The sequence below is a fragment of the Rhinichthys klamathensis genome, unplaced genomic scaffold (genome assembly GCF_029890125.1).
Source record: "Rhinichthys klamathensis goyatoka isolate OS25496 unplaced genomic scaffold, OSU_Roscu_1.1 h1tg000008l_1, whole genome shotgun sequence".
In the NCBI taxonomy this organism is placed as follows: domain Eukaryota; kingdom Metazoa; phylum Chordata; class Actinopteri; order Cypriniformes; family Leuciscidae; genus Rhinichthys; species Rhinichthys klamathensis.
This window is the reverse complement of record NW_026606561.1, coordinates 454,199-475,000: the sequence shown is the minus strand read 5'-3', so window position 1 is coordinate 475,000 and position 20,802 is coordinate 454,199. Positions and strand designations below refer to the sequence as shown.

The following is a 20,802-nucleotide window of genomic DNA, read 5'->3' as shown; positions in this document are numbered from 1 at the left end:
ATCTATCTATCTATCTATCTATCTATCTATCTATCTATCTATCTGTCTGTCTGTCTGTCTGTCTGTCTGTCTGTCTGTCTATCTATCTATCTATCTATCTATCTATCTATCTGTCTGTCTGTCTGTCCATCTATCTATCTATCTGTCTGTCTGTCTGTCCATCTATCTATCTATCTATCTGTCTGTCTGTCTGTCTGTCTGTCTGTCTGTCTGTCTGTCTGTCTGTCTATCTATCTATCTATCTATCTATCTATCTATCTATCTATCTATCTATCTATCTATCTATCTATCTATCTGTCTGTCTGTCTATCTATCTGTCTGTATATCTATCTGTCTGTCTGTATATCTATCTATCTGTCGGTCTATATCTATCTATCTATCTATCTATCTATCTATCTATCTATCTATCTATCTATCTATCTATCTATCTATCTATCTATCTATCTATCTATCTATCTATCTATCTATCTATCTATCTATCTGTCTGTCTGTCTGTCTGTCTGTCTGTCTGTCTATCTATCTATCTGGTTTCTGTCTGTCTATCTTCTCTGTCTTAGTTGTATCTATCATTTTTTGCAGGCAAGACAAATAACACTTGTAGATGGCATGCACTCTACACCAGTTCCTGATCTCGGGAACGACGTCAGTCCCAGCTGAAACAAGAGTGTTGTTTACCCTGAGTTTATGAACACTGATTAGCTCTGCTGCAGAGGAGCCGCTTCCTGCGTGTCTCTTGTGAAGTAAACCATCATTTAGACCGAACTCAAATGATCAGCTTCCGCAGCATGTGTTCGTGTAGTACAAAGCGGTTAGAAAGCAAATCATGAGAGTCGATCAAACTGTCTTCAGAGAAGCTGTGCCCTACCTGCTGGCAGAAAGCCTCCAATGGAGCTCTGACTAGAAGTGTGTTTCTGACGACGCCATACTTTAGGAACAAAATGACTAATAGCTAACTTGACTAAACTTTTGTGGACATCCTCAAAGAGAGAATGGGAATGGAATACTAAAGTACTGCTTGCTGTATACTGAGTAATATATACTATATTGCCTAGTTTTTGTAACAATAATGTCTATAACAACAATAATATGTATAATAATAATAACCTTTCAAACAGTAGTATACTACTGTATATTGTTGTCACATGACCTCACAGTTATCCTCTCAGAAATAATAATAATATGCCCTATCTCTTGGTAGTCTGAAAAATAAATCAAGTGCAGCCAATATTAGGCTACTGCTGGTTTATTTGTCACACTGGAAATGAAAACTCATGTTAAGTGTATTGTATTGTGGGAGAGTGCTCTGTGTAGGGCTATGCAATTAATCGCAATAAAACAGAAATATGGCATATGCGATACCATCTGGCACAGTGCGATTATCATATCACAAATTTAAAATATACACAGTTTTCCGATAAAAAAAATACCAATGTTCCACGGAGATAACTAGTGAGCAAATACATTGGATTTCTAGAACATTCTGAATGAAACCAAACCACATAAATTATACATTCATCACCCACAGATGCACACTACTGACTATGAGTGCCAGAATGCATGTTTGCGCATGTGTGCATATGTTTGTGTCCATTCATGCATATGTATATGTGTTTGCGCATCTGTCTGAGTGCGTGTATAATAGTGTTTAGTCTAGGCTTGGTGAGGACTAATGCTTTAACGCCTTTATGTGTGATTCGTAAATATTGATCACTAGATAGAGTGAGGCATTCTGATTTAAACTCTTCCAGCATATCGATTTCTGCAATTAACAAAATGCACCCAACTGACCTTTGACCTTGTGTCAGATCCTGCAAACGAACGAATGAGCGGAGAAGATCATTTATTCTCTCAATCTGTTTCCCAGCACCTGGCCATTACATAACATATCTTAATTACACAAGCTGAACGGCTTCTCTGATTGGCTGCCAGACAGACTGGTTCCAGTGGGCTTTCGGTCCAGAACGGAGTCATACAAGTTGCACACAGGTTTGAAAATCATTCATCAGTTTCCTGATCCTCAATAACGGCTTGAATCTGCCTGTATTTGTGTTTTTAAAGATCAGAGACGTCGCTGGATGTTCTGCTGCCAACTGGTGGGATGCTTCAAGTATTTGTCTTTTATGAGCTCTTCAAATTACTTGGCTGAAAACATTTTCCCAAGGCTCTGGCAATTTCCTACATGGGGTTGCCATGGAAACAAAAGTTTCTACACTGCAAAAAAAAAGTCAATCATTTGGGTCATGATGTAACACAAAAGAGCAGCACGTACTGTGTGGAATACTGCACGTCTTTAACATATGCTTGTGTGTCATTTTTGCATCACTGGAAACCAAGTGCATCTGTGCATAAAATGCAACCTATATATTTAGTGTTGCATAAATAAAGGCATGATAAAAATCACAATGTGCTGCAAATGTCAAATTAACAAAGTGCATTCGCTAGCGCATTCTCTCCTTATTACAAGGATGTGTGATTTAATACTTCTTATGATGACATCAATTTAACAGAGTTAAAACAGTAAGCACTGAGCAGCCTAGCCAGATGGTTTTCATACATGTTGCAAACTGTATGCAGCCTTATAAGACACTTTTAATTTTGTCCAAATTCAAAGGCAGCATTGTGAATGACAATGCAAATAAGGCAATTCCAGAAGGTACTGTGTCAAAAATAAACAAATAAAACAAATAGATGGTGAACGAAGTCAAGATAAATATCTATTATAAATATATGTCATTCAATGAGTAAATACATGCTACTGTTCAAATGTTTGGGGTCGGTAAGAATTTTTTAAAGATTCGGCCAGGATTAAACTGATAAAGTGACAGTAAAGACATTTACAATATTACAAAATATTTCTATTTCAAAATAATGCTGTTTTTTAAACATTCTATTCATCAAGGAATCTTGAAAAAATATATCATGGTTTCCACAAAAATATTTAAGTTTTCTACAATAATGATGTTAATAAGAAATGTTTCTTGAGCACCAAATCAGCATATTAGAATGCTTTTTTGAGATGGTTTTCAATAGATTGATGGCAGCTGAAAATGGCTGCTGCATTTTCAATCAAATAAATGTAGCCTTGGTGAACTCTTTAAAAAAAATATTTGACCTTCATGGCCATGCTTTTAAAAATACTGGGTCTCATTCATGAAACATTCGTAAATATACGAGTAAATATGCGAGTAATTTGCGCGTAAAGAGACCTTCCCGAAAACTCTTCTCCTGATTCACATATACTTCGTAAACGTCAGATGTGAGAGTGAAATGTGTGTGTGTGTGTGTTAATAAATTCCAATCAGTCGTAAATGGGATGCGCGTGCACGTTCATTCTCAATTACCATAAATCCCGCCCATTAAATCCGACTGACAACTATATATGGGCATCATATTATGACATGAATGCGAATGAAAAAAAAAAATTCTCAGATGCAGAAATTGAAGTTTTATTATCAGAAGTTCATTCAAAACGCCACAGTTTATTTTCAAGCGTACATAGTGGCGTATCGGGTCCTAAAAAAAAGGAAGCTTGGCAGGATATTACAGATGCAGTTAATGGAGTTTCATCTGTTAATCGAACATTCCCAGAAGTGAGAAGAAAATGGTTCGTCATTAAGCTTGAGAGCAAAAAACGAATTAGTTCACTTCGGAAAAATAGTATTCAAACTGGAGAAGGACCACCATCGCAGATGCTATTACTGGCTCTCATAATAAGAAAAACAGTATGTAGGCCTAATTACTATATATAATATTTTTTCAAAATGCTGTGCAAATATGTACCCGATTATGGTGAATTAAAATGCAGCCTTATTAATGAGCAAAACGTTCGGGTGTTAAGCGCACTATTTACGCGTGGCTGGGAGCAGGTGTAGATTTCTTGTGTACCAACTAACATTTGGAAAATACGAACATTTTAATGAATCCAAAAATTTACGCCAGAACCACTTTACACACGATTTACACAAAAATTCGTTCTGCTCGTGTTTCATGAATGAGACCCACTGTGTGTATATATATATATATATATATATATATATATACTTCTTTTTTTTTTTACCACAGCTGGAACTGGAACGGCCCTTTTGTTTTTTCCCTCTTCTTCTGTAACTACTGTCTTTTTTTTTCTTTTTTTCTACCTATTTATCTATTGTTCTTTTGGTTTTTATTTACCATTTTTTCAAAACTAATAAAGTATCAAAACTAATAAAGTCTTACAGACCCCAAACCTTTGAACTGTATATCAAATTGAAAACTGGGGATAGGATAGGATCCAATTTACTTTCATTGTATGGATAAAAAAAAAAAAAATGTTTAGAGAAATTTTTCATCTTAAAGATATGGACCAACCCATATGGATGATGAAGGCAGAATTTTCATTTTTTGGGGTGAACAATTCCTTTAGGTTAGGATGCTGTTGTATAAAGTAGCAGACAGCAAGGCAGTGCAATAGGTTTTGGAAAAGAGAAATTGTTTCTACATTACAGTAATGTTTTATGCATGTATTTCTTTATCAAACAAGCTTTTATTTGGTATAATTCACTGAAATTGTTTCTACATTACAGTAATGTTTTATGCATGTATTTCTTTATCAAACAAGCTTTTATTTGGTATAATTCACTGCAAAGAATGGCAGATCTATCCTTTTTTCCCAATTCCCTCTTACTTGAAGCATCTTAAAAATACACAAACACAATGTGGGTGTCAGACAGATTGTTTGTTCTAATTATTAATGAGCTGGTCTATAAACCTGCAAAGTGTGGCACCATCTAAACCCAAGCGCCCACATACACACCCCCTCTATAAACACACAAACAAGCAAAAAGACAAACAAACAGCCGCCACCTACATATCTGCTCCGCCCACTTCACCACAGCACGCAGCTTCATACACCAACCCATATGGCACGATAACAGATTAAAACACACTACATGCCCAAAAGCATGTGGACATCCAAACAGCATTTGATAATCCCAAACAATTATCCCTGAACCTCTTAAAAGTGTGGTTGCTGCTGAGAGAGAAAGCGAAACAGAAAAAGAGAGAGAAAGGATGCTCCTCCTGTTTGCACCCCAGGAGGAATTAATACACTTACAGCTGCTAAAGGCACTAGGTAAATAGGGCAAAAGTGAGTGTGTGAGTGAGAGAGTGTGTGTTTGAGTGGATAACACTAAGTATATGGGGCAGTGTGCCTGGCAGCCCAGAGGATGCCCATGGGACGGCAATCACTATGGATACCACCGTAGCAGTGGCAACAACAAGCTTTCGCTTGGAGCAACCGGCCGCTGGCCATCAGACTCTGCCGAGTCACACGCAAACAACATGCAGGTCAGAATTCAACCAGTTAATATAGGGTTAAGACTGTCAATACAGCTGGTTACAGAAACATTAAAGTGGCAGTTCACCCAAAAATGAAAATTCTGTCATCATTTACTCACCACAATATGAACAAAAGAAAATATTTTGAAGAACACTAGGGTCCAAACAACTTTGGATGCCATTGACTTTCATTGTATGCACAAAGAAAACAGACTTTTTTCAAAATATCCTCTTTTGTTTTCCACAAAAGAGAGAAAGTCATACAGGTTTGCATGGGCGGAGGGTGAACCAACTCCAGGGTAATGCTAAAAGTAGCCTATAACTACGCACATCATAAACCCGTCTTTTTAAGCAAGTACCAGATATAGGTGTCCTGTCATAAAATATTTTTAAATACGACTGAACACGTTGTATTTAACGTGATCACAAATGAATAAAAACATTGTAAGTTACTTATTATAATGCTTTAATTTCCACAGTTATTCAAATAACTTAGCAAGCGCGTGCAATAAACAAAACTGTAACAATAATCTGAACGCCTCAGATTGGCCATTGATCAAATCAACATTGATCACATTTCCTTATATTATTGTGAACGGTTTGTGTTCAGAATATGACGATTCCTGGTGATAATGTCTCTAATTATTTAAGTCTTCTTGATTGACTTTTCAAGAATTTATTATTTTGTCCTGAATAGTCCCTGACCAGGCCTGCATTCACAATTGTAAAATTCCCAAATATTTCCAGACTGTCAATGACTTGGAAACCGTTAACATTCGTAACATTCGTAACATTACGAGAAAGGTTCATCGGATAGTTTGCAAAAGTGGCTATATTCTAATTAAAACATTCGCTTAAAGTTTAATATAATAGTCAAAGGTGTGGTGTCATCATGATTTTTTAAGTAATTATTTTTTTTTATTTCGCAAGGATGGATGAAATTGATCAAAAGAGATAGGAAAGATATTAATAATGTCCCAAAAGATTTTTATCCCAAATAAAAACTTTCTACTTTCTTCTTCTACTTTCAAAATGTGTCAATGTTTTCACAAAAATCTTAAGCAGCACAACTGTTTCAACATTGATAACAATAATACATTTTTAAAATTAGCATATTAGAAATATTTCTGAAGGTCATGTGAAAATTCAGCTTTGCCATCACATGAATAAATTAGATTTTAGTTTTTTCTTTTCTTTTTTTATCAAATAAATCCAGCCTTGGTGAACATACAGGACTTCTTTCAAAAACATTAAAAATTCTTACTGACCCTAAACTTGTAAACAGTGGTGTATATTATGAGGATATAGAGACCGTTGGATCCTGGGAAACAGTCAATCCTCTTGTAATTGATCTTAAACTTTCCCTGTACACACACACATATATATTTCAAAGACATTCTGTATGAAGCTTACTCAAACACACACTAAACAAATAGTTCTAATACTAAAGCAAAGAAACAGCTGTTCGGTGCAGCTCCGACATGGTGGAAACACATTTCATTTAGTAACTATTTACACAACTTGTTGACAAACAGCTTGACTATTGATTTATTGGCAAAATAAGATACAGCAAACGATCCGATACAGATGTGCCAAAACACAAGGTGGTCTCCCTGGAAACTGTTTATCTGTAAACCTCAACATAGACGATGCTTGATAACGACCTGTTTGCTATCACCACCGTAGAGAGAGAGAGAGAGGGAGAATGTGAACTCCAAGCTCTATCTGTATGGAAAACCCTTTCTGGGAACCAAGGTTCCACTCCGAAGCAATGAATAAATATAGCCCAAAACATCCAGCCGAACACTCTGAATATGGTCTGACTCTCTCTTTCACACACAACGTGGTTAGCAGAGCTTCTCAAAGCTGTGTCATGAGAAAAACTAATTAAACAATGTGACTGTGTGTCTGGAGTTCGGTGACCTGCTGTAATCTGCCCTGGGAACTGCTGGTCTGGGATCAGCATATCTGTGCATGTTACTCAGATGTGAGCACAGAAACTGTGTCAGGCTGATTCCAGATCAGTCGTGATGTATCAATATCCCTGATCCATGTTAATCAAAGCTGATTTACTATAACCGGACTCCTGTTAACAGATTAGGGATCTATTCTGAGCCGTGCGACCGTGTGAATTTCCGAACATCAAGCACAATATCCCAATACACACTCTCTGTTTTTGGCTGCAGGTCTCAGGGGGGCTTCTGGGTTTCCCCCTGTGTTGTCCTGTGATGGAACGTGGATGGTATTTTCCATTCCAGCAGGTCCCAGTCATGCAGACCCCCTTGCTATCGCTCACACACATAAAGCTCAGTGACAGAACGTCCTTGGACGCTGACACAGGAGTCAAGTGACCCCGGGATTACCGAGTCTGGCAGACGCACGCTGACGTGTGACAGTCACTCAGGAAAATTAATGGTCCTGGAATACAGCCACAGAAGGGGAGAGAGAGAAAGATTGGGGAGGGGTAAGGAAGGGTGTGGAATAACTCTTGAGCCACAATTTTGACAGCACTGACCTCCATACATGGACTCACAGATGCCTCGTATTATCACACTAACATCTCTCTCTGAACTACCCATGTTAATGCCGAGCTGTGTTCTATTCATTTTTATACAACACTGGCAATCATTAAAAAAGCAGTTGTTTTAAAGGAATGGTTTCAGCCAAATATTCTATCATCTTTAATTTTTTCCATTGATGGCCGTTGAAAAGTATAGCTGGCAAAATAAAATATTTTGCAAATAATATCTAAAATTACACACACTTACAAACACACACACACAGCAGCAGAATGAGGACAAGTCATTAAAAGCTTGATGATAATGATGCTCAATGTCATAGTTCTTACGTCAATAGGCATATATTGCATAAAACATTTTTTTTTTTACCCAGCAGGGGCATCAAGGGTAATTTTTTTAATCAAATTTAAAATGAATAAATAAATGCATTTAAAAAGTTTTAAGTAAACAAATCACTTTTAAATAAATACGTTTTAAATAAACAAATACATGAATAAATACATCTAAAAATAAATTAAAATCTCAAATAAATAATAAACAAATAAATAAATGATTAATATATATATAGAAAATCATACCAGTTAAAGGTGGTCACGGAGGTTTTTGGTAAATGATAGACGGTTTGCATCTGTAATTCTCTTAATTAAAGATTTAGGATTAGTAAATAAAAAATCCAAGGATGAAATCGTCTGAGCCAAAGGTCATGTGCTACTACATAGGCCTGAACATCTGCTGGGTTCAATCTACGATGGCCAACGGATTATCATGATGTCAGCTAAGGTACAGGATTTACAGACAATGAAAACATCTGGACTGCAATCCAAAGCCTCTGGTGAGTTGGTGTTAAATTGACCATAGAAGTGAATTATGCTTTAAGATCTTGACTCCGATTCTTTCACCATCTAGAAATGAGTTTTTTAGCATTATCTGCTGAAAATAGAATTATCACAGTGACTTTTCTTGACCTCTGACCTCAGTTAAGACAATGCTGACACTTTCCCTGAACTTTGCCTAATAAGGGTGACAAAACAAGTGCTATATGTGTCACAATCAGGCATGTGTCTCAGATACAACATTACTAAAAGAAACCTCATCCAAGTTACCCTCTGTACATAAATAAACACATACCAAAATTAACCGAAACAGTGATGTGTTCAGCGTCCATTTGGTGCACATAGAAAAAAATAAACATGGATGAACATCAGAAGGTATGGTGATAGAAACAGTACAAATGACTGAAATGTATCATGTCTCATGTAATCACTTAATCAGTGTTTCAAACAGGGAAAGACGTCAATAAAACAGTTTCATTTACCTACCTCAGAAAAGCAATTGACCATAACTCGTTAATTAGCTAGACAAAATGATAACACTTTAGTTTAGGGTCCAATTCTCACTATTAACTAGTTGCTTATTACCACACATATTGGCTAAGTAACTTATAAAGTACATATTAATGCCTTATTCTGCATGACCATATTATATACCCCTTAATCCTACCCAATACCTCAATTTAACAACTCACTGATTCTTGAGAGTCGGGACAAAACATGTCCCACAAAGAAAAGTCTAATTTATAGCAAAAATTAAGAAATTCATCATGTATGACATACTTACAAAGTTAAATCTAAAGGAATTGTATATACCTATCTGATTTTTAGAATAAACTTTTTTATCTTTTTGGGGAAAAGTTGTTTAAATGTATGGTCTGTGGTTAGATGGTCCATGTTATTGCACTTGTCCTCAGCAAGAGGTTACAATATTAACCATTCCAAAAAACTTAAAAAAAGCTCTACAATTGTGCAAACATATATATCAAATAAAAAATAAGGGGTATAAATATAAAAAACAATGCATGAAGTGAACATCAAACAATATTTTCCATAAATATCTGCCTATTAAAGTTGTGTCCTCAGTTTCTGTTAACTCCGTCAGATTTTTTCATAAAGCTCTTTAAATCAGGAAATAGCATGGTCAGCTATATCCTTGAGGACCCCTTTTCATCTCCCAAGTTTTCACAATAGTGTGAAATCACAACTTAAGTTTATATATTGTATTTTTTTTACATATCAGAGTAACTAAACTATTACAATATACTTCAGAAATTTAGATTCTTTTTGGATTGGAAGAATTAAAATTGTATACTTTTTAGTGTGTCTGATTCAGTTCTGAAGGGAAACATGTTTATTTGTTAAAAATGTGTTTTTATTTAGAACCTGTTCCTTTCTGGTTAAATAGCTAAGACCTTTCTCTGCAGAAACATACAACTCTAATTGATATAGTGTGTATTTTATTAAAAAGTTTTTTAAAACGTGTTTTGTCCCGACTCTCAAGAATCAGTGATCTACTAACTATTAATAAGCAGTAATTAGAAGTTTACTGAGGAAAAAGTCATAGTTAATAGTGAATGTGTTCCTCAAACTAAATTCGGACCGAAAAAATAACTTTTTCCTAAATATATTTTGATAGATATATGCATACAATATATTTTTACTTAACTTTAGTTTAGTGATGTCTTTATTATTTAATGTATGTTTGAATAAATCTGTCATGAAAACAAATTATTAGTGTTTATCATTTAATTTTTTATATTTGACTAACAAATTGGAATAGAAACATAAAAAGTTAATATATTGACTATTGATATGCCTTATGTGCAATTTAAATGTTTGTACTCAGTTTTATTTGAGTGATGATTATTAAATAAATTTGATTAATTGATTAATTGATTGAAAGTAAACTAGATTCCTTTTTCAAGCAAAATTTCAATGGCAAACATTTCAATATATTATATTATTGAGAGTTTTTTAAAAGTGGGAAAAGTGTAAATTTCATGTCACATCTCAGGATGATTGATAGTCAGTGGCTTGATAATGTGCTTTCTAAAAAAAACTATTTATTAATTGTACTAAATGAACATTAAAGGTGCAGTAAGTGATTTCTGAGAAAAGCTGTTAATGGTGGATTGGACTGAGCACCACAACACACTTGTAGCCAATCAGCAGTAGGGGGCGTGTCCACTCATGATGGGGGAGGAGAGAGTGAGCAAGAGGGAGATTTGTAGAAAGACTGTAGAAAGAGAGATGGCTGAGAGGCATTACAAAAGAGAAAAGCTCAGAGGAATATCACAGGAAAAATAAGGGTTATGATCAGGCAAGAGTTTTGGGACCCATATTAATATTTGAAAAGCTTTCCAGCGGAGGAGAGACCGAAGTGGGAAGGACTGAAATCAGACCGTAAGGTTGCGCTGTTCATCTTCGCATTATTTTTCGCGAAACATTATTTTGCTTCACTTCTTGAGACCTCCGTCCTTGCATTGTGTTTTGGGGGCGGAGCAATGAAGGGAGGGGTGTGTTTGTTTGGGTTGATTTCAAATATCAACAGTGCTTTATAATTTATCTTACACATTTTATTTGACAGGTGGCTTATAATAGCCAAAAATAACACGCCACCGCCTAGGTTTGATTCCAGTCTCTACAGACACACAGGAACAAGGCTATACTAACTAAAACATGTATACATATCTACCTTACATATCAATATGTACACAAATAAACAGTTCAGTATAAAGTTGTTGACTCTCTGAACTCCTGATGGTGCGTCCTCTTGAGAGGTGAGAAATCAAACGAGCCAAAGCTTGTTTTTGCTTATAATTAAGATTTCAGCGCTCACAATCTGGGTGCTGATACCAATCAAAGCAGACTGGGAGATCTGCTCTGTGATGGCAGCTGCCAAACATTAAAGTAAAATCTGTTCGCTCTGTGTACACACACACACACACACAATACTCAGCTGTTCCAAAACCAGGACGTTCGCAGTATGTGTTTCTGTGTATGAAACAGAAAGGAACACAAACAGACATTTGGCTGTGTTTGGACATCTCTAACTGTAAAAATTGAAAGCAAGCAAGTCATTTTTTCTCCTTTAGCTTTTTTCCCCAACAAAATGCAACTGAAGCTCAACAGATGCCGTGAGAAAACACACACATCTAATTTAGGAAGCCCACACTGTTCTCGGATTTAAATAACAGGAAATAATTTCATATAATGTTCCAACACATAAAGGCCCTGTTTACACCTGGTATTAAGTTTTGGTTGTGGTTTAATTCGTCTGTTTTTTCCACTTTCTACCACTTCTATCCCGATATCTTTTGAGGGGAGGGTCTATGGGCAGGTAAATGTATGGGTTTTTTCAGATCTTTCGATCTAATGGACAAAATAAGGTTGTGTAATTTGCATATGAACGCGACCGGAGACGACGGCAAAATCAGGTTTAGTTTCTGCTATGAGAGCTGCAAGACCACGCCGAACGCTGTGAATTTGAGTTAAAATCAGGAATGGTGAGAGAACATTGTGCTTGGTGCTTTTTTCGTCTTCAAACCAAACTTGGGTCTCCCGCCGACAAAGTTTAAATCCCATCTGGCTAGTGCGATTCCCATAATGTTTACTCATTAGATCAGTAGGCGGTGAGTAGGTTTTTCTTTTTTCTTTTGTAGCTGTTTGAACACATTCGGCCACATGAGCATTTACACTACGAAAGTAATCTGATCGAATGTGTTTTTGACTACCTCTGTCAAAAATGTTTAACACACCGTTTACACCTGTATTTAGTGTCGTCCACTTGTGATCCGATCGGCCAAAACGCATCTTAATACCAGGCCAAAGACTCAAACAAGAACAAAAAAACATCGCAAATGAAACAACTGTAAAACCTAACAAAAAATACCATGGTACATTGATAATTACCATAATACTGAAATGCTGCTATGGTGCATATATGTCCAAAAAACACATGGTATTTCAGCAACTGATACCATCACTGTATCACCACAGAACTTTTCTGTAACGCAGGGGTCTCAAACTCGCGGCCCGCGGGCCATTTGAGGCCCGCGGGGTGATATTTTGTGGCCCCCTACTTGACATTAAAGTTTAATATTAGTGCGGCCCGTCGTTGCGTGTGCCGCGTTTTTTTTTTTTTTTTTTATGGGCTACCATAGATAGTCTCGTGACAGCTTATGGTGGGTTTGTTGCACAGGTTTGTTGTCAATAGTTGTCATAGACAACCGTGAAGTACAAACATACAGCGCCTGGAAAAAATGAGCGCGTCGCTTCAATTATGAGCGCGCTTGCCGCGCGCCTACATTTGAAATAACGAACTTGAGCGCGCAAAATATGTGAGCGCGATATGTGAACGGCCCCTTGGTGAGCTACCACCAATCAGGCCACGAGCTACTGGTAGCTCACGAGTGACGTGTTGGAGACCCCTGCTCTAAAACAATGTGAGAATAATCATTTTGAGCTTTTAATATGTGTCCAACAGGTTTATAAGAAGGTTTGCTTTGATTTGTGGAAAGTCAGTAATTTGCCTGAGACACTATACATGTGTAAAAAGAACTCAATAAGACGGGCAAACATTACTGCAAATATTTGTATTTCAAAAGCAATAATTGTTTTTCTAAGTATAATAAAAGGAAATGTCCCTTCCAAAAAAAAAAAAAAAAAACATTCAATATCATTAATGTGTTGTATCAAGAAAATGAAAAGGACATGAGCAAATATAAGTATCACAAAGATGTGTTATAAGGAAAAGAAAAGGAAAGTTTGTAAAATGAACTTCAACTGTCAGAAGGACAGCTCATGAAGAACCAATCATGTACAGAAAGAAATGTTCAAATTCAGAGGAACAGTTCAGAAGAAACATTAATAATAAAGATTGAGAAGATTGGATCAGTTGTGCTCCTTTTTTGAATACTTGAATACTATTTTTTTGTGGAATACTTGATGCGGCCCAGCCTGACCCAGACTCTACCTCCAGCGGCCCCCAGTTAAGTTGAGTTTGAGACCCCTGCTGTAACCAGGGCCGGATTAAGAGTTCAGAGGCCCCTGGGCACAATGTCTTGTAGGCCCCCCCTTAGGCAGGCCAAATGTATATTTTGTCCAAGGACATTTTAATATTGCATTTACAGTTTTACTGACTTAAAAGGAACTTTGTTGTACTATGCTGGATTAAAGTTCATAAATGGTCGTTCTTTCCCATAGGAATTTGTAAAACTATGTTGGGTGGACCTCTGTGCCTCTAGGGGGGTTCGGGGGCATGCTCCCCCGCAAGAAAATTTTGTACATTTTAAGGTTAAATGCATCAATCTCGTGCTCTTTGAGAGATCAAAATTAGCTTCAACCCATGAACTGCTCGTTGAACAAAGAAAAAGCATTGATTTGCACCAGGACAATAAAGAGGGCTCAAACATCTTTTTAGTTATGACATATAGAGTCTCAAGTCTACATTACATTATCACTGGTGTTTTAGGATGCCAAACAATTATTATAATAATGTAATAATGATTTATATAATTATTCCTATGACGTAAAATCCATATAGCCTATGTACTATATAAATGAAAATGAATATTTCAAAAGTATATTTTAGGCTACATTACACTATAATACAGGAAAATTAAAATGCTTTTGTCCTAATTTCTTCACTTGCAAGAAATAAACCCTTGAGCTTTTATTTAGGAGAAAACACCAGATCACCAGGCTGATCGCGTGAGCAAAGTGCACTTTTCTTTAAATCACGCAGCACAAACAGGATGTCTATTCTTAAAGTCTAATGCTGTTTTATAAAGGCACAAAGCCAAATCATGGTTTCGATTTTAGTTCGTTGGCAAAATATAACGCTTGAGACCTTTATGTTAGGTTATACATTTTACATCTCATATGTGTTGGGAAAAGGGAGAGAGAGTTCGGCAAAAGGCGGATTCGAACTCAGGTCGAGCGCATCAAAAGTTGCTTTCGTGCACCTTACGCGCTACGACCTACGCCACTGCAGCTATTCCGTGACAGGCGTCTTTTTGCTAAAAGTTTGCACTTAGTGCAAATATACGCTCCGTTCTCTAAAATACATTTTATCAGACCGGCCCTCGCGGCCTCGAAACACTACCGGGTCGGGAAACTCCCGACTCTTCCGATTGCCACTCCGCCCCTGGTGCCCAGGGCCCCTTAGATGTCGTGGGCCCCTGGGCAAGTGCCCAGTTGCCCTAATGGTTAATCCGGCCCTGGCTGTAACGGCATGTTCGCCATGATATATTTGAATGTGTTTTTGTCTAAGTGACTGCAGCTACCAGAAGTATATCAGAGTGAAACTTTGGTTGCTTTTCACACTAAGGCTTTGCCGCCCCCCCCCCCCCAGCAGGATGAGTCATGCTCGCCTTCAAGTAGGCACTGTGATCCAGTTTCTATAGAAACCTGTTGCTATGGAAACACCTCTTGCTCAAGAGTCATAAGGGGATACACAAACACTAGCACAGGTGACCGGGGTAAATCAGACGGGATTTTAATAAGATAATCAAGACGGGCCCGTTTCTAAAGATCTCATTGCTTGAAATGTCAGAACAAACAGCCATCTGCATAACACTTCCTCTTCTATGAATAGTGTGGAGGGCTGCATAATTTTATGGATTAACTACTTCATACTCTCTACTAGAGCTGCATGATTTTGGATAAATTAAGAATCACATTTATTTGGTTTCAACTAGAGATCATGATTTTACGGAGCCCCTAAAGGGAAAGAAAAAAAAATTTGGAATGGGAGGGAAAATTATTTGGCAATGCTTTTGCGTTTCCCAAAGAAACTTTGTTCGCTTGCAAAATGTTTGCATTTCCCTGAGAAACGCAAAATGTTCCGTTTCCAGCCAAAAAATTGTACCAACCTCTGTGATTAAAAAATGAACCATTCAAAAATAAACCATTGAACTGTCAGTTGAATCAGAGTGTATCAGACTAAGGTACTCTGAAATACACTGCCCTTCAAAAGTTTGGGATCAGAAAGATTTAATATATATATATATATATATATATAAAAAGGGACAGTAAAACATTTGTTGCAAAAGATTCATATTTACACTATTCAGCACAAAATCCTAAAAAAATCATTGTTTTTTTCATTAATATTTAGCAGCACAACTGTTTTCAACATTGGTAATAATAAGTAATGTGTGTTTATTGATCGTCAAGTCAGCATATTAGAATGAATTCTGAAAGATCATGTGACACTGAAGACTGGAGTAATGATGCTGAAAATTCACAGGACTAAATTACATTTTAAAATGTAATAAAATAGAAAAGAGCTATTTTTAGTTGTAAAATATTATTTCACAATATTACTGTTTTTATTGTATTTATATTTTACTGTATTTTTGATCAAATAAATTCAGCCTTGGTGAGCATAAGAGGTTTCCTTCAAAAACATTATAAAATTGTACCAACACAAAATTTTCTAATGGTAATGTATGATATTGAAATTCATTTATTGCACTTATCATAGCACTTATTGATTTCCCATAGTACTGCCATGGTCTTATTTGGGGGGGAATTTACACCATGGAAGTCCTGGTATTCTTGTACAAGTACCTTTTTCAAATATTCTTGAAAAATGATAACATCTAATTGTTCGGAAATGACCTGAAATGAACTCCAGGACCCCACAAGAGTGCAGCTCTAATGTAAAAAGCACACGTATATCAGCTGCCTGTAGAGAGCCAGAGATCAAATCACTGTCCTGCCGTCTTCACCTCATGCAATGAAAGTGAAGCTCAGTCAACCTTATTTGACATTAAATCCTCTGGAGAAAAGCACAGAGGCTTTGAGAGGATTCAAACAGCATTATGTGTACATTGTGCACTTGTTTGAGTGTGTGTGTGGTGTCCTTAAAAATGAAGAGCAAAGAAAAAAAAAATCTCATTGAAATTCTGGTCAGTGCTGCCAGCTCTTTATACACTAAATATTATGTAACTAGAAAATAATACAGCTTCATCTGCCCTCAACCCCCCACCTCTGCGCTGAGATGGACCGGCTGAGGCACTTACATAAACTCAGATACCCATACTCATCAACTGTGACTCTGTCTCTCTGTCTGTCTGTGGAGGTATTAGAGAGCGGGCAGGTGGGAAGGGAGCGAGCAGTGTTTGGTAAGTGGGAGTGGGTGTGAGGTAGACCGAGGTAGTGTGAGGACATTGTGAAGAAGTATGCAGGGTTTGGTCAGACCACTCAAAAGTCCATCTTTCTTATTTGTTCAAAAACTAGTTTAGTCTTTTACTGCATTCTTCTGCATTACAGCAATACTTATTTTATAATTATTATGCAGCTTTTATTACCCTATATTTATTGAGAGATAATTTTACCAAATAAAAAACGTTTTCTTTTTGTTAAAAACCGAGCAAAGAACAACACTCGGAGATGTTTCTGCCGCTCTGTATACGTCATCTCCTTCATCGCTCTGATTGGTTTTAGGTCTATCCGCGACGTCCGTTGGTGACGCCCCTCTGGAAATGATTTGTCTATGACGCTTTGCCAGACCATAACTCAGTTACAACTGAGAATGGTCTGGTTTTAAGCTACTCATATCCAGCTCATGACGTTAAACCGAGCCTGAAAGGCGAGTGACTGGAGACTGTTAAGTAACTGGTCTAGCTCACTAGTCGTGAGTAGGGTGTGATAATACCATTGATAGTTTAAAGCTATCTAAAATGGTGGGCCTCACAATGAGGTCAACAGCGTTACCCATGCAAGAGTACTAGCTAGTGAGGAGAGGAGTGTGGAACCGCCTTGTGAAACAACCCACAAGAAACAATCATGAGTAGACGACTAAATAGAGAAAAATACCAGCTGGACAAATAAGCGCCCCATCATAGTTCTAGGGCGCCAATCGGTACATGGAACATAAGGACACTTTGGAAGGATGGAAGCCTCGAATTACTTGTCGGCCAACTTAACAAGTGGTTCAGATGGGACGTCATTGGTCTGCCTGAGGTGCATAAAACGGAACAAGGCATAGTAGAAAATGGTGGATATAAGCTCTTGTATTTGGGTGATGAAAAGACGCATCAAGGAGGTGTAGATCTGCTTTTTTCAAAGAAGGCAATCCAAGAGTTTAATCGATTGGAACCGGTGTCTTCAAGGTTAATAAGTGCGAGATTCATTGGTCAGGGTTATAGCATCACTTTTATCCAAGCATATGCACCAACTACAAGCCGCCATAGTGAAGACGCTGTGGACGACTTTTATAAGACGTTACAACATACCATCGATAATGTGCCAAGAAGGGACATTAAGATCTTAATGGGGGACGAACAACGTTACATGGAAAGGTGTTTTGAGGGACTGGATCAATGAATGATAGAGGTGAGCGACGTTTTGTAGGCTCAACAAGCTAAACATTCTGAACACCTGGTTCAGACACAAACCGTCACAGAAATAGACTCCTAGTTCGCCGGGTAACAGAATGCGACAGATGATTGATTTCATAAAGATCGATCAGAGATGAAGAAGCTGCACCAGCAATGCTAGAACCAAACGTTCTCAATGACCAAAATCTCGTAATGGGCAACTTTAGGATGCGGTTTAAGGTTAAAAAGAGGACACACACCAAGAAATTGGACATCGAAAGACTGTGTAATACTGAAGTCAAAGAACGCTATGAGATCGGGATCAAGAACAGTTTTGAGGTGCTTGGCTGGCAACATGATAGAAGAATTCAGCTCGGATGATGCACTCGACATTATCAATGGCATGATAAAAAAAACAGCTGAAGAGATAATCGGCTTTAGAAGACATAAAAACACTCCTCGCGCAAGGTGATGAACACTAAAATGTGGGCAAAAAGAACAACAGCCCAGATTATGTAAATTTAAAACAAGGATACTCTCAGCTGAAGACCGACATAGACAACAAGGTTGAGAAATGCCACAACGACTGGTTCAACAAACAGTGTTGCGAAGCATAAGAAGCAAGCCGAAAGAACGACATTCACACTCTTTTTCAAAAGGTCAAAATGCTCAAGAAAGGAGTCAAAATAAATGAAAGGTGCAGCAACATCAGAAACAAAGATGGCAACTTACTTACCAAAGATGCTGATATACTCACTCAGCCTCTGTCTCTACAACGCACCTATCGAGGCAGATGAGGATTTGCTTGAGCAACTCTGGCCAAACTGAAATCAGAACAGCCATCTCCAAGATCAAATCCCGGAAGGCTCCTGGTATCGATGGCATCGAAGGAGAGCTAATCAAAGGCGGCGGTGAAGCCATATTCCATATCATGCATAAAATTTGCAATAAAATTTGGGCCACTGGTGAGTTTCCTATGCTATGGACGAAGTCCCAGGTGGTTACCAACCCAAAGAAAGGGGATACAACCAAAAGCGAAAATCACTTTACAATTAGCCTCATCTGAAACTCAAGTAAGCTTATCAGGAGCCGGATGCAGAACGATATCGAATTACAAATGGGGGAGGAACAAGCCGGATTCAGACCAGGTAGAGGCACTATCGAACTGATTTTATCACTCAGATTGATAGTAGAGAAGTACCTCGCACTGCAAGACAAAGAACTTTACTTGATCTTTATTGATTTCAAGAAAGCCTTTGATCGAGTGCGGCATCAAGGCCTTTGGAAAGTACTACACCACTATGGAATCAATCCCAAGATGATCAATCTGATTGAGAATCTGTATAAGAAAACGCAAAGTGCTATAAGAGTCGGGAACGATATTACAGATTGGTTCCTGCAAACATTCGGTGTCCGACAAGGCTGCGTTTTCTCTCCAGGTCTCAACATCTATCTGGAGCACATTATGCAAGTGGAACTTGAGGGTGTGGAGAGCCACAGATCATGTGTAAATGGCAGAATACTTAACAACTTACGTTTTGCCGATGATATTGGTCTCTTGACAAAACTACTTAGACATGCTCAGGACCTTTTGGACAGAGTCGACGATGTCAGCTCAAAGTACGGGCAAGAGATTAGTGGCTCCAAAACAGAGTGGATCCTGCTAAGTACAAAATCCGAGCGAACAGTGAAAAATAGAGAAAAGAAAGGACTGTTTCTCAGGGGGAAGGAGCTGCAGCACGTGGAACGATTCAAGTATCTTGGAACGACAAACTGTGACTGCTCTACAGACATCAGAATAAGATCCGCCACAGCATTGAAAGTGATGAGCGATCTGGACAATATCTGGAAAAACAAAAACATCAAGAATGAGACCAAAATGAGACTGTACAGATCCCTCATACTTCCGATTGCTTTGTGTGGTTGCGAAGCACTTAGAAAACTACTTGACGTCCACATCATAGACAAGATGAGAAACGATGACATCGGAAAGGCCCTCAGACTAGAAACGAAGTACATGAAAGACAACACCAGTGGCTTGGTCATGTACTTCGTATGGATAAAAACAAGATTGCCAACATTACATTGCACGGAAGAGTAGAAGGTACTACAAAAAGAAGATGTCCAAGAACAACGTGGATGACATCAGTGTTGGCGAGATACGACGTTGGACAATTCATTCTTCTAATGAGAATTGCGCAAGGTATAGACAGATGGTGGCGTGTAGAGTCAACTCATGCAAGAGCCTACGTTGAAGTGTAATATACTGCATGGAGATATGGGGAAGAAGAAGAAGAATACTATTCAAGTAAAAACAATTATAATTACAAGGGTGCATTAAATTGATCAAAATGACAGTAAAGACATTTATAATGTTAGGTTTCTGTTTCAGATAAATTATGAACTTTCTATTCATCAAAAAAAAACTTTCGACAAAAAAGATTCCACAAAAATATTAAGCAGCACAACAGTTTTCAACATTGATTCAACATCTTAAACACTAAATCAGCACATTAGAATGATTTCTGAAGGATCATGTGACACTGAAGACTGGAGTAATGATGCTGAAAATTCAGCTTTGCGCCACAGGTATAAATTGCATTTTAAAATATATTACAACAGAAAACGGTTATTTTGAATTGAAATAATATTTCACAATATTACTGCTTTAATCAAATAAATGCAACCTTGGTGATTATAAGAGACTTCTTTCAACAACAAAAAACAAACATTACAGACCCCTAACCTTTAAAAGGTAGTGTATTTATTAACCCAAATGTTGATACTGATGAAGAAAAAGCTCAT

General features: G+C 37.5%; 2 protein-coding genes across 4 annotated transcripts in view; one reads left to right on the top strand and one right to left on the bottom strand.

Moving 5' to 3' along the window:
- eif4e2 (eukaryotic translation initiation factor 4E family member 2) overlaps positions 1-7,684 on the top strand; it is a 139,607-nt gene extending 131,923 nt beyond the window's left edge. Inside the window, exon 8 of the mRNA XM_056260260.1 lies at positions 7,675-7,684. The gene's annotated coding sequence lies outside the window, so the exon portion shown is untranslated. The remainder of the gene's footprint in view (positions 1-7,674) is intronic.
- Positions 1-20,802, bottom strand: part of ece2a (endothelin converting enzyme 2a) — a 96,529-nt gene that overhangs the window by 18,948 nt on the left and 56,779 nt on the right. The window lies entirely within an intron of this gene.